Raw genomic sequence first — 13,623 nt, 5'->3', positions numbered from 1 at the left:
AAGCAAGTCTCCTGTCAGCCTCCAGAATAGCTGGGAGTAGCTGGGATGACAGGCACCTGCCACCACGCCCAGCTAATTTTTGTATTTTTAAGTAGACGGGGTTTCACCATATTGGCCAGGCTGGTTTCAAATTCCTGACCTTAAATGATCTGCCCGCCTCAGCCTCCCGAAGTGCTGGGATTACAGGCATGAGTCACTGCGCCCGACCTGTTATTGTTGTTTTATTATGGCAGATTACAGCATGTTTGGATGCTGGCAGGAAAAATCTAGAGGAACTGTAGAAGCAGAGTTCTTGAGCACAAGAAAGAGGACAGGGTCCAGAGCCACTGGGAGGAGATGGCAGAGAGAGGGGTGGGGTGGGGTGTGGGCAGGTAAGACAGTGACTTTGGTGAAGGACGGTTGAAGAAGGTCTTGTCCGATGAAGTGAGGTGAAGGAAGAGGGGCTATACATAGGTTACATGATGGGCAAGAAGGTAGTACATACCCAGCTTGGAGTTGGGAGAGGAAATATTTCAGGGATGTGAGAGGATCCTGGGAAGTACTGAGTACCCTTTGAGATCTGCAGTTACAGATTTACAGTGAGACTGTTCAGCAGGGCCATGTGTTTTTCTTCAGCAACACTCAGCTACTCAGGGACAGGCACAGCACAGGCAGATGGTTGGTCTTAACCAGATTGGGGCTTTGCCAAAGTACAGCAGAGGAGAGAGACAAGGAGGAAGTTAATGAGGTTTGCAAAGTGTGCATTGGTGAAAGTTAGTAAGAGAATATTAGGGTGCAGACAGGGTTGGGTCCTTGCTGATGACAAGGTCATTATCATAACAGTGGGTATCTGAAGTGGGTTGAGGAATAGATATTTGGAGGCGAGAAGTCAAGGGGTTGAGAGGCCATGGTACAAATGTGTGGCAGTGGGGCTATGTCACTGCAGCACAGGGCTTAGGATAGTCTAATCTGATCCTCCACAGTCCCACCTTGGCCAGAGATGTGAGTTTTGCTCCATGCCTCTATCCCTATACAAGATGACCAAGTTCTCCACCTTCTGATCAAGGACATCAGTAAATGTCCAGAAACAACAGGATGTCCCCAGTGGGTGGGAGCTTCCTTGACACTTGATGCTTGTTCGGCACTGAGTCCTGTCTACTCCACTTCCTGGTTCTTGCAACTGTGAGTCTGTCTTCCCGCCCCCGCCCCCTTTCCATTTCAAGAACTCTGTTCTTTCTAGGCTTTCCTCTTTGCAAACCATTTCCATTACCCTCTCTTTCTAGGTAAGCCTGTGTCAGAGTTTTCTTGTCTCATATTTGCAGCAGAGGTATCTCTGAGTCTTTGCTTCTTCATTGTGTGCTGGAATAGAAGAAAACTGCCTTCAGGCTTTTAGAGAGAGCAAAAAGAGGAGAGAAATACACAGAAAACATGCAGGAAATTAGACATGCACCCTGTCTCAGATGAATTACCCACAAGGCCACTGGAATCATCAAAAAATGAAGACAGAAGTAGACGTAGAAGACAGTGGGCCCAGTGTGAAAGTCATCAGCAGTTGAAGGGGAGGATCAAGACAGATAGATGCCAGCAACAGACGGACAGCAGACCGAAAGTTTGATGACGTGAACTTTGAAGGACATTAGGAGTCTTAATGCCTGGAGACAGCATCTGGGGAGCAAAGAGGATTCTCTCCTCCTCCAGGTCCCAGGTATCTGAAGCTTAAGAGGGAAAAACAGTCTGCACTTTGGAGTAAAATGCTGTTATCAAGAGGCAAAGAGCTTTCCATTGCAGATGGAAAGGTCTATAAGGAATAAGATCCTCTGTCTGTCATGTTCAACTTCACATCTCCAACACCTTGTACAATGCAATGAATGCATGATGTGTGTTCAACAAATGTGCGTTGAGTAAGTGGAAGGGAAGTTAACTGAATCTAGTATTTGTATTTCAGTCACATGCCACAACCCCATCACTCTTCTGGAAGAAATCACAGTCTCTATCTTACTGACCCAGGAGATATGACTGTCAGGGAAAACAAAGAACCTTCCTGGAGCCTTGTACATATTCCTGGTGCCCAACAGAGCACCAAGAATAGCACCTGATTATGCCCTTTGCTCACCTCTTAGCTCCCATTACCTCTAGCAGTGACAGAAGATAATTACTCAAGTGTTCCCTGCCCTTCTGATTGATCTGGCTTTCCATAGTTAAGAGTTTTGGGGAATTTTACAGGCCATTAAGTAATAAACCTTTATTCTCACTCTTAGCTCAAAACCAAATAAGAAATAGATGCTAGAATCAAGCATACTGACATAAAAATACCAGCTTTATTACTGATAAGACCTAACTGAAGATCACAATCTTAGCTATAGCCTTTATCAGTATCCCTAAAAGGTCCCCTTCTCTACAGGATTATGCTGACCTTGGAAAGGTTCAGGAAAGGTGGGCAAGGAGTAGGTGTCCTTCATCAACAAAGAGAGTCTAGAGAAGACTGGACCACACATGCTCTGTCCTTTCAAAAATAAATTACTTCCCAGGTTTGGGGAGAAGTTAGTGAAGGGACAGAGAAAACCTTGAAAATTCCTCTCGTATTTCTCTTTCTTACTGAGAGGACATTTTCTCCTTTCTTTGAAAATACTAAGAGGATAGAGGGGTTCCTTTTAACACATACTAACTTTTAATTCTCCTACTGTGCTCAGTTCAGTATATGGTCAACCAGGATGGGCTGTTCCCATAGGAAAAGGGATATGCTGCTTCTTAGGAAGATCTGCTCCCACATTCAGGGGAGACCCTTGCCCACCAACCATATAAACCTCGGTTGATTCATGTATCTTTCTAACATCACTAGTTGAACACTTAAATTCCCCCCAACCCCATGAAACCTCTGAAATGGTGAGAAGAATAACTGTTGAATTAATCATACATCTACTAATTTGACCTGTCTTCCCACCCTTTTCTGTCTTCCCAGACTCTTCTGCTGTGACCTCTGGACCTCATGGTATATCATTCGTAAACTCCCCTATGCCCCTAACATTTGGCTGGTTAAAATGTGAGTCATGGTACACTTTAAAACCAAAACATAACTGCTATGGTTTGAATGTGTCCGCTCCAAAATGCAGGAGTTGCCAATGTGATAGTATTAAGATATGGGGCCTTTAAGAGGTGGTTAGACCATGAACCATGAGGACCTCTCCCTAGTGAATGAGATTAAGGTTCTTATACAAAAGGCTTCACACAGCATTGGGCTCTCTTTTCTTTTAGCCTTCTGTGATGTAAGGACACGGTGTTCCTCCCCTCCAGGGGATGCAGCCCTTACCAGATAACCAGATCTACTGGTGCCTTGAGCTTAGACTTCCCAGCCTCCAGAACTGTAAAAAAAAAATGAACTTACTTTCTTTATAAATTACCCAGTCTGTGGTATTGTTATAACAGCACAAATGGACCAAGACACATACATAGCTATCAGTGAAATTTCTGGGTCATTTAATAACTCTACGTTTAAGTTTTTAAGGAATTGCCAAGCTGTTTTCCAAGTGGTTGTATCACTCCACTTCTCTACCAGCAATATTTGAGGGTTCCCATTTTATATCCTCACCAACACTTATTATCTTCTGTTTTTTAAAATTATAGCTATCCTAGTGGGTGTGAAGTGGTGTCTCATTTTGGTTTTAATTGCATTTTCCTAGTGACTAATGCCACTAAGCATCTTTTCATGTGCTTATTGTATATTTGCATATCTTCTTTGGAAAAATGTCTACTTAAATCATTTGCTTATTTTAAATTGAGTAGTGTTTTTATTAATGAGTTATAAGAATTCTTTATATATTCAGAACATAATTTCCTCATCTGAGTTATTATTACAAATATTTTCTTTATTCTGTGGGTATTTTTTCACTTTCTTGATGGTACCCTTTGAAGCACAAAAGATTTTAGATATGATGAAGTAAAATTTATGAGTTTTTTTCTTGCTGTGTTTCTGGAACCCATAGCCTAATCAAAGGTCAAAAAGATTTATGTCTGTGTTTCCTTCTAAGAGTTTTATATTTTAGTCCTTTCTCCCCTTTTCGATAATAGCTTTACTGAGATATAATTCATATGCCATACAATTCATCCATTTAAAGTATACAATCCAATAGTATTTAGTATAGTCATGGAGTTGTGTAACCATCACAATTAATTTTAGAACATTTTCATCACCTCCGGAAAAAGTCCTGTGCCATATAGCTATCATGCCCTACTTTTCTCAACCCAACTCCTCAGCCTGAGGCAACTGCTAATCTACTTTCAGTCTCCATAGATCTGCCTATTCTAGGAATTTCATATAAATGGAATCATATTTGTGGTCTTCTGTGACTGGCTCTTTCACTTAGCATAATGCTTTCAAGGCTCAACCATGTTGTAGCATATATCAGTACTTCATTCAGGCCAAATAATGTTCCATTGTATGGATATATCACTTTTGCCTATCCATTCATCAGTTGATGGACATTTGAGTTATTCCTATTTTGGGAATATTATAAACAATGTTGTTATAACTATTCTCTCAATTTTTATTTATCTGAGGATGTTTCAATTTCTCTTTCATTTTTGAAGGATAGTGTTTCTGAAAAAATGCTTGATTGACAGTGTTTTCTTTCAGCACTTTGAATATATCATTCCACTGCCTCTGGCCTCCACGATTTCTGATATATAACCAGCTGTTAATCTCATTGAAGATTCCTTGTACTTGACATGTCTCTTCTCTCTTGCTGCTTTCAAGATTATCTCTGTCTTTGCCTTTAGTTCCTTTTGTTATAATGTGTCTGGGTGTGTATCTCTTCGAGTTTATCCTCCTTAGGGTTTCTTGAGCTTCTGGGATGTGTAGATTAATGGTTTACATCAAATTTTAGAAGTTTGGCCATTATTTCTTTCAACTTTTGTTTTTCCCCTTTTTATTTATCCTTGGAATTCTCATGTGTATGTTAGTATCCTTCATGGTGTCTTACAGGTCTTTGAGTTTCTATTCATTTTTTTTGTTCTTTTTTTTTTTCTGTTCCATTTGGTGAGACATTACTTTCTTTTATTATTATTTTTTTTTTTAGACATAGTTTTCCTGACTTCTTTGAGTATATTTAAAATAGTTGATTTAAAGTATTTGTCTAGTTACTCCACCATCTGAGCTTCCTCAGGGAAAATCTCTATTGCCTCCTTTTTTCCTGTGTGTGGTCGGTCTGTACTTTCTTATTTCTTTGTATTTCTCATAATTTTTGGTTAAAAATGGGATGTTTTAAATTATATAATGTGGCAAATCTGGAAATCAGATTTCCCTTCAATTCTCAGGGTTTGTTGTTGCTGTTTGTTTTTTAGTGAGTTTCCTGAATTCATTCTCTGAAGTCTGATTTTTTTTCATGTGTGACCACTGACATCTCTTCTTGGTTATCTTAATGGGCAGTTAATGACTATACAGAGATTTCCTTAAACTCTTGGAACCAATAAGTCTGCCAGCCTTTGCTAAGGGGTGTTGTGTGCATATTGGGACATGCCTCCAATGTTCAGACAGGCAGTTTACAATGCTGCTTCAAATTTCACTTCCTGCTTGCACAGAGACTGATAGTTAGCCAGAGGTGAGGGTTTGGGGCCATCTCGGCTATCTCCTGGGCATGTACACAGCCCTGTGCATATGTGTTGCCTTCCAGTTTCCCAGGAATATGTCAGAGCTTTTCAAAGCTTATTATTAATATCTTATTCCCCAGCATTTCCTTTTAAGTTTTTGGTCAGCTTGTTGTTTGTTCCAGCTGTTATCATCACAGCCTCATGCAGCTGTGATGTTAAATCATTGCCACTAATCGTTTTTGACAAATACCTTTGGGTAAAATGCTGTTCATGGTGAATGCTCCCTGAGTCAGGTCAAATAAAGACAAGTCCTATGAGTGAGATTTTCCAGGCACCTGCCAGACAGGTCACATAATGACCATTATCTAGGAATGGGGCTTCAACATTCTGTTCCCTCCAGTGGCTTTTAGATTGTTGGCTTTCACCATGATTGCAGTTCTCTTTGTTTTCAAGGCTACTCTAGAACTGGGGAGAGGAGGATGAGGACAGAGTAGGTTAAAATGCCATCAAGCCTCCTGTTCTTACCAGGATTCAGCCATTTTTCTTGCCTAAGCACTCCAACTGTTGCAAGCCTTTGGTTAATTTCCAGAGTTATGAAAAGTTGAATTTGACAGTTTTTTTTCTTTTTTTTTTTTTCTTTTTTTTTTTTTTTTTTTTTTGCCAGTGCTCTTGTTGCTTTTATGGAGAAATACATTTTCAGAGGTTCTTACTCTGTCATCCTTGAACCATTGTCCAGGTCCTATTATTATTTTTTAAATTTTTTATTTTGACAAAATTATGAATTCACCTGCGGCTGTAGGAAGTAATACAAATAAATCTCATATACCTTTTACTTAGTTTCTTTTCATGGTAACAGCTTGCATAACTAGAGTACAATATCCTAACCAGAAAACTTATACTACTGCAATCCATTGACTTTATTCAGATGTTACCAGATTTGCCTGTGTGTGTGTGTGTGTGTGTGTGTGTATGTGTAAGTAGGTGTGTTTAGTTCTATGTAGTTTTACCACAGTTAAGTTACCTAATGGTTCTATCACAAGGATCCTTCATGTTATTCTTCTTTCATAGCCAGTCATGTCAACTCTTCCTCAAAGCACCACCCCGACATCTGTTCTGCAAGTCTATAATGTCATCTCAAGAGTGTCATGGAGCATATCATTCGATGAAATATCATTTGGCAATTAAAAGAAATAAAGTACCGACACATGGCACAACATGGATGAACCTTGAAAATATGCCACGTGAAAGAAACCAAGCACAAAGGATCACACAACAAATGACTCCATTTCTTTTTGAAATGTCCAGAATAGAAAAGTCTTTCAAGACAGAAAGGAGATTAGTAGTTGACATGGGCTGGGTGGGATAGGGGGGAATCGTTGGTGATGGCTAAGTCATCTAGAAGGGAGGGCTTAATAAAAATGTTCTAAGATTGATTATGGTGATGGTTGCACCTCTGTGAATATACTAAAAGTCATTGAATTGTACGCTTTAAATGGGTGAATTACATGGCACGTGAACTATATCTCAATAAAAATTTTTTTTTAAATTTTTTTTAAAGAATGCAATGGAAATAGAGTCATACAATAGGTGACTCTCTGAGACTGGTCCTATCATTTTAAAGCAAAAGTTTGGTCCCAGAGAAAGTATCTGTTGTAGAGGTAGTAGATACATAATAATATAGTACAGAAAAGTTAGATATGAACTATCATAGTTGAGTGTGGTAAGAGGTCACTTGGCATGGTCAGAAGGAAGGGGAGAACCTGCTCCAGCTCTCAGAGAAGTCTAGGTGGCATTACTATGCACATACAAATACAATCCAGGTGGGTCTCTTTTCAAGTCTACTCCAAGGATGAGATTTCTCAACTCTTTCTGGAACTGGACCCAAATGGGATGGATGAAAATAAGCTGTTTCAGCTCAATTCAGCTAAGGCTTTTATTGGAAGAGAAAGCCAACAACAATGATAAAAATTTATACATACACTGAGGTTCACCATCTCAGCTGTTTCTAGATTCACAGATAAAAGCCATAGAGCAGATTTCCTTTCTGTACTTGGCACAGAGATTAAACATTCTCATATGTGGCTCTTATCTTGTTTTGTACTTTTACCTCCCTCCACACTAGATCATTACAAAGCTTTCTGCTGGGAGAGACATGCTTTTAGACCTTATGTAATTATTTTCTTATAGAAATCGAGTGATTCATTCAACTATAGAACGCTGTCCCTTGATCAATTTATCGTGGTTACTCACCATCAATCAGCATTTAGTAGAAGTAAACTTGATTGCAATTAGCCTCTATAGATCAGTGCATGATAAGTTTCAAAGCTAGAAATTTGAGAATTGAACATTTTCAAAAAGAGCTCCTAAAGGCAAATCCTCTAATAATTTCAAAATATCAAGAACTCACAATTTTCTGAGATACATAGCTTATTTCAGTGGTCTCTAATTGAGAAAGAGAGGGAGGGAGAGAGAGAGAGAGGTCAAAGGTTATTTGCCGTCACTCTGACGCTGGGTTCCTGTCCATTGTGTATTGCACTTTCACAGTAGAACAAAATTGCAAAAGTAATTAATCCTTAACTGGCTAAAAAAAACTCTCTCTCACAGAGCATTACCTTCTCTGACTTTAGAGATATTAACTACAGTAGAAATGTTTCGCAAATGTGGTATTTAATGAACGTTAGAACAGAGTTTATTCTCTAAACCAGGGTTGGCAAATGTTTTCTGTAAAGGGCTAGATATTAACTATGTTAGATTTTGTGGACCACTTAGTCTCTGTTGAAACGAATCTACTCTGCCATTGTAGTCCAAACACAGCCATAGATAATAAGTAAATGAAGAGGTGTGACTGTGTTCCAACAAAGCTTTATTTATGGACACTGAAGTTTGAATTTTATATCAATTTCCACTGTTATAAAAAATGTTGTTTTGATTTTTTTTTCCATAAAAATTTTTTTCTTAGTTCACGGGCTCTATAGAAACAGGGATGGAGTCAGATTTGGCCTGTGGGGCTTAGTCTCTCAGCTCCTGCTCTAACTGATGGAAGAGTAAAAACATCATAGGCTGTACAGACGAGTGGTTTGGAAGTTTTGACTTGGTATCAGGCAGATATGAGTTTGAATACTGGCTGTTCCACCCCTAGGTGTATGACCTTGGGCAAGTTACACAACCTGTTTAAACCTCAGTGTCCTCATCTATAAAAGTGAGGATGATAACAGCCATCTAATAGGAATGCTGTAAAAATTAAATGAAATAATACATGTATGTTTAGCACATACAAGGTCATAGGGAATGCAATTAAATCTATAGCAAGTGTCATAAGAAGTACAAAGCCTTTCCTTTTCCCAGGTCTGTATCTGCACCCTGGAATTCACAGAGGGATATTTATCAAGAGAGTGTAGATCAGGCCAAATCTTAGAGTCATTCCTGAGTCCTTATTCTCTTTTCCCTCCCATTCAATTCAGCAGCAAATCATGTCTTCTCTAACCTCAAAATTTTCCCAGAATCTGACCATTTCTCCACAACTATCACCCTCATCCATGCCACCATCAACTCTCATCTGGTCTTTCTGGTTCCACCCTTGCCTCCTCTCACCTAATCTCTGCAGAAATGTTTCTAAAATATAACTCAGATTGTTTCATTCCTCTTCCACAAACCCTCTAATCATTCATGCAGAGGAAAATCCCAGGTCCTTACCATCTACGCCCTCTGGTGTCCTACACTCTTCCCCTTGTTCCCTCAGCCCCAGCCAAAGTGGCCTTGCTGTCCTTCAAACCTGTCAATCCTGCTCCCACTTCCCACTTAATATTTGTTGGTATTTCTGTCTGGAATGTTCTTCTCCCAGATAACAAAGTGGTTTCAATTTTACTACTTCCTTCACGTTGCTGCCCAAATATAATATTATTAGAAAAGCATTTCTTGACTCTCCTTAATGATCTCATCCTACTTAGTGGACATATTACCACCTCCCACTGTATTTCGTATTTATATGTGGATTGGATGCTTCCCCCTCCTAGAAGGTAAACTCATGAAAGCAGACTTTATATATCTTGTTTACAGCTGCATCCTCAATGTCTAAAACAGTGCCTGACGCTGAGTAGTTTCAAATTTGTTGAGTGAATTAATAAATGACTTTTTGCTGCTCTAAAAGTTTCTCAAATATGTGAGCTTCTTGAGTATTATTCTTATATTTATTAGATTATATGTTTTGCTGTGTATAAGAAACAGGTTAGAAAGAGAGAAATTAATTTACTTATTTATTACTCAAGAGTCTGGAGGTTGGAGATTTAGATTCCAGTGTCTGCTTGTTACCAAGTTCTAAAGTCACTTCCACATTTTTAGATATCTTTATAGCAATGCCCCATTCCTTGATACCAGTTTTCCATTTTAGTCTGTTTCCACATTGCTATTTAAAAAAATACCTGAAGGCAGGGCACGGTGGCTCATGCCTGTAATCCTAACACTTTGGGAGGCTGAGGTGGGTGGATCATTTGAGGTCAGGAGTTTGAGACCAGCCTGACCAATATGGTGAAACCCCATCTCTACTAAAAATACAAAAAAATTAGCCAGGCATGGTGGCATGTGCCTGTAGTCCCAGCTACCGGGGAGGCTGAGACAGGAGAATTGCTTGAACCCGGGAGGCGGAGGTTGCAGTGAACCAAGATTGTGCCACTGCACTCCAGCCTGGGCAACAAAGTGAGACTCCATCTCAAAAACAAACAAACAAACAAAAACAAAAACACCTGAGACTGAGTAATTTATAAAGAAAAGAGGTTTAATTGGCTCACTGATATGGTTTGGCTGTGTCCCCACCCAAATCTCATCTTGAATTCCCTTATGTTGCGGGAGGGACCCAGTGGGAGGTAACTGAATCATGGGGGCAAGTCTTTCCCATGCTGTTCTCATGGTAGTGAATAAATCTCACGAGATCTGATGGTTTTATAAAGAGGAGTTCCCCTGTACAAGCTCTCTCTCTTTGCCTGCTGCCATCCATGTAAGACATGACTTGCTTCTCCTTGCCTTCCACCATGATTGTGAGGCTCCCCAGCCATGTGGAACTGTGAGTCCATTATAAACCTTTTAACTGTATAAATTACTCAGTCTCAGGGATGTCTTTATTAGCAGTGTGAAAATGGACTAATACACTCACAGTTCAGCAGTCTGTACAGGAAGCATGGTGGCTTCTGCCTCTGGGGAGGCCTGAGGGATCTTTTACTCAGGAGATTTGTCCAGGTAACGAGGCTTCCTCTAATTTGTTACTATGATTTCAAAAGTGTGTTGTCCTTTACTGAATGATCCATGATGGGTCTCTATTATATATATATATTTATTCCAAGCAGCAGGAAGGAGGAAGAGGTGGGAAAGCCACACATAGACTCTATTTAAGGATACATTCTGTAAATTGTACAAAACATTTCCACTCACTTCTCATTGTAAAATTGTATCAAGGCCAGGTGTGGTAGCTCATACCTGTAATCCCAGCAGTTTGGGAGGCCAAAGAGGGAGGATTGTTTGAGCCCAGGAGTTCAAGACCAGACTGGGCAACATGGCCAGACTCTGTCTCTGCAAAAAAATAAAAACAAAAAAAAAACAAAACTTAGTCTGCTGTGGAGGCTGCAGTCTTTCTTCTCAGTAGCCTTATGTCCAGCTAATAATCAGTATCTCTATTTCTGTAAGGGAGGAGCAAATATGCATTGGGAGGGGGTAAGTCTTTGTTTTAGTTCTCTATATATTTTTTTCTCCTCATTTCAAAAGAATGTAGCCAAACCTAGGAGTCCTGATTCTTGGCCCAAGTGCTGGAGAAACTGCCTGGACAGTCGACATTCCTTTGCTATAGTAAGATGCTAGGAAACTGGCTTTTCATTGAATTGAGTTTATTAATCGAATTGATAATTCACTTTCTTCAGATTTACATTCCAAAAGAAATGGAAGTGTTTTCTGAATATTTGAAATTATCTTCCTTGGTTTGCATGGCTTAGTACCTGATATCCTCTGAAATAGCCATTCTGGGTTAGCTTCACGGGCCTGTGACCCATGCAGTTACAAGGGCCCCACATTGGGTCAGTGCTCTTCTGTCTCCATCTTGCAATTCTTAATAATGTTATCTTTGATTCTGTGCTTTGTAAGTGAAGTCCAAAGGGAAAATGCAGCGTGCACCTGAGCGGAGGCTGTATACATGTAATACACATGCCATCACTGGCTGACCTGTTTGCATATAGAGTTGAGATACCCATGAACATAGAATGCCAGTGGACATTCAATGGATGGGAATTGTGAGACTCAAAGCGCATACAAGTAAGCGTTTTATATGTCTTGACTGAGTGTGCTGGGCACTGGCAGCCCTGGGAAGCCAAGCTTTGTGTTCAAACCTTGCCTCACTTGGAATCCTGAAAGAAGGCTGTAGTGTTCCAAGCAACACAAATAACTGACTAACTCTATGATATCCTATCTTACTTGTGTTACTTCTCCATGTGAGCCAACTACTTTTCCTGAAAACGATGATGTACAAGAAAGGGAAAGATAGTTCCTTTTCCTTTCAGTTCTTCTTAACGTCAGTAAGTCAAAAGTAGAAAGTGTTGGTAGAACATGCAGGTATTAAGAAGCGAAATAAAAACAGTTGAGTTAATTTTGGATGGTGTTGTTCTGGTAAGAACAAAATACATAGGCATGTGAGAACTACAAAATACAAATTGTGTAAGTTCAGCAATTGTGCATACAAATTAAATGCTCTTATATTTACATTTAAACTGGCTATGCACAATATAAAGATGAATGCTAAATCCATGCTAACAATTTACAATTTTAATTTTTCTTTACTTAAAGTGATGTTTCCTTTACTTAAAGTAAAAAATAAAAAGCACCATGACCTGTTGAGAGAGCGAGACTGCAGAAGACAGGGAAAGCTTTATAGTATTTTACCATCTTTTATGGTACCTTTCTCTCTTGCTTTTTGAATAAGTCCTGCATTTTCATTTTGCATTGGACTTTGCCAATTATGCAGCCAGCTCTGTATCCATTTTAGTTAAACCCTGCATAAATTTCAGTCTGTTCTTAGCCACCCTGTCCCATGCCAAAGGGCATTTCACAGCCATGGTGTTATTCTTTCTCAAGCCTCTCTGCTTTTATGGTCATTTTCTCACCTATTGGAAATCCCTGGATGTATTAAAGGGGATCTATTGCCTTCAACTGAGTGAGAGCTGCTCTAAGAACACTCTGGCTACACCCAAGCTCTGTATTGTGTAGTGTTCAGTAACTCATTACTCTTGCTTTGCTTTTCTGATTTGCCAAGAGTTTAATTGTTCATTTTGTGGATCCAACAGTTGTTTCATTTCCTTGCTTGTTTTTCTATATAATTATTATAAAGAAACCACTTTAAAATATCAAACCTCTCTAAATGACATGCCATCCATCTCCAAGTTTGAGCCATAAGCCTAATCATCTCAGGGAAAGAGATCACAGATAGAGAACAAATAGGGCATTGCCCAGCTTTATGTCCTAAGGATGACTTCTTTTTTTTTTTTTTTTTTTTTTTTTGAGACGGAGTCTCGCTCTGTCGCCCAGGCTGGAGTGCAGTGGCGCGATCTCGGCTCACTGCAAGCTCCGCCTCCCGGGTTCACGCCATTCTCCTGCCTCAGCCTCCCGAGTAGCTGGGACTACAGGCGCCCACAACCGCGCCCGGCTAATTTTTTGTATTTTTAGTAGAGACGGGGTTTCACCGTGGTCTCGATCTCCTGACCTTGTGATCCGCCCGCCTCGGCCTCCCAAAGTGCTGGGATTACAGGCGTGAGCCACCGCGCCCGGCCAATGACTTCTTTTTTGAATTGAAAGAGAGAGATAGAGAGAGAGAGAGAAAGAGATTTTTTTTTAAAAGAGATCAGGGACTTTCCAATGCATATATTATCTATTGATACATAATAGGACCAGTTATTACAAATTACCCAGTAAAGAAAGTCTTGTACTGATATAAAGCAAGGAAAGGAAGCCTGCCCTATCTGGCTATGGTAGGTGAAGATCTATTGCAGTTGGTGGAGTGGAACAGAAAAAAAAAAAAAACAACTTTAATTT

General features: G+C 39.8%; 1 long non-coding RNA gene across 1 annotated transcript in view; it reads right to left on the bottom strand.

Moving 5' to 3' along the window:
* Positions 1–13,623, bottom strand: part of LOC139356403 (uncharacterized) — a 202,212-nt gene that overhangs the window by 16,937 nt on the left and 171,652 nt on the right. Inside the window, exon 2 of the long non-coding RNA XR_011608215.1 lies at positions 11,029–11,121. This is a non-coding gene — a long non-coding RNA (uncharacterized lncRNA). The remainder of the gene's footprint in view (positions 1–11,028; positions 11,122–13,623) is intronic.

Source organism: Macaca nemestrina, chromosome 9 (assembly GCF_043159975.1).
Source record: "Macaca nemestrina isolate mMacNem1 chromosome 9, mMacNem.hap1, whole genome shotgun sequence".
Classification (NCBI taxonomy): Eukaryota; Metazoa; Chordata; class Mammalia; order Primates; family Cercopithecidae; genus Macaca; species Macaca nemestrina.
The sequence above is the reverse complement of the archived record's forward strand: the minus strand, read 5'-3'. Positions and strand labels throughout refer to the sequence as shown.